This window comes from Arachis ipaensis, chromosome B2 (assembly GCF_059453495.1).
Source record: "Arachis ipaensis isolate K30076 ecotype BB chromosome B2, ASM5945349v1, whole genome shotgun sequence".
NCBI classification, from domain to species: Eukaryota; Viridiplantae; Streptophyta; class Magnoliopsida; order Fabales; family Fabaceae; genus Arachis; species Arachis ipaensis.
Window position 1 is genome coordinate 77,249,060 of NC_142437.1, and position 1,450 is coordinate 77,250,509.

Below are 1,450 nucleotides of genomic sequence, written 5' to 3' on the forward strand. Positions count from 1 at the left end.
TTAAACTTGTATCTTTCACCATTATTAAAGCCTTGTTGAGGCTTTTGTTGATCCTTCCATGAGAGATTTGGATGGATTTCTCCATGATGGATTATAGGTGTTTCCATAAGGTTCACCTAAGTAATTCACCTCTGCTATTGCAGGGTTCTCAGGATCATAAGCTTCTTCTTCAGAAGATGCCTCTTGAGTACTGTTGGATGCAGCTTGCATTCCATTCAGACTCTGAGAAATCATATTGACTTGCTGAGTCGATATTTTGTTCTGAGCCAATATGGCATTCAGAGTATCAATTTCAAGAACTCCCTTTTTCATAGACGTCCCATTACTCACAGGATTCCTCTCAGAAGTGTACATGAACTGGTTATTAGCAACCATGTCAATGAGTTCTTGAGCTTCTGCAGGCGTTTTGTTTAGGTGAATGGATCCACCTGCAGAAGTATCCAATGACATCTTTGATAGCTCAGATAAACCATCATAGAATATATCCAGGATGGTCTATTCTGAAAGCATGTCAGAAGGACACTTTTTGGTCAGCTGCTTGTATCTTTCCCAAGCTTCATAGAGGGATTCACCTTCTTTCTGTCTGAAGGTTTGAACATTCACTCTAAGCTTGCTCAGCTTTTGAGGAGGAAAGAACTTGGCTAAGAAAGCCGTGACCAGCTTGTCCCAAGAGTTCAGCCTATCTCTTGGTTGAGAATCCAACCACACTCTAGCTCTGTCTCTTACAGCAAAAGGGAAAAGCATGAGCCTGTAGACTTCAGGATCTACTCCATTAGTCTTAACAGTATCACATATCTGCAAGAATTCAGTTAAGAACTTAAAAGGATCTTCAGATGGAAGTCCATGAAACTTGCAGTTCTGCTGCATTAGAGAAACTAATTGAGGTTTCAGCTTAAAATTGTTTGCTCCAATGGCAGGAATGGAGATGCTTCTTTCATGTAAATTGGAATTAGGTGCAGTAAAGTCACCAAGCATCCTCCTTGCATTATTATTATTTTCGGCTGCCATCTCCTCTTCTTGTTAAAAAATTTCTGAAAGGTTATCTTTGGATTGTTGTAATTTAGCTTCTCTTAGTTTCCTCTTCAGAGTCCTTTCAGGTTCTGGATCTGCTTCAACAAGAATATTCTTGTCTTTGCTCCTGCTCATATGAAAAAGAGGGACAGAAAAATAATAATAATAGGGATCCTTTTTACCACAGTATAGAGGTCCCTGTGTGAATAGAAGAAAAGAAGAAGAGAAAATCTGAACTCAGAGAGAGAGAGGGAGTTCGGATTTTTGGTGAGTGATGTGAGGAAGAGATGTTAGTAGATGAATAAATAATTAGAAGGAGATGAGGGAGAGGGATTTTTGAAAATAATTTTTTTTGAAAAAGGTTAGTAGTTTTCGAAATTTTTAAAATCAAAAGTTAAAATAATTAGTTAATTAGAAAGAATTTTTGAAAAAGAGGGAA

General features: G+C 37.9%; 1 non-coding gene across 1 annotated transcript; it reads left to right on the forward strand.

Moving 5' to 3' along the window:
• The first annotated feature begins 504 nt into the window (after positions 1–504).
• Positions 505–612, forward strand: LOC148574472 (small nucleolar RNA R71). Its single transcript, XR_015906455.1, has one exon. It is a non-coding gene; the product is annotated as a small nucleolar RNA R71 (small nucleolar RNA).
• Positions 613–1,450: the final 838 nt, after the last annotated feature.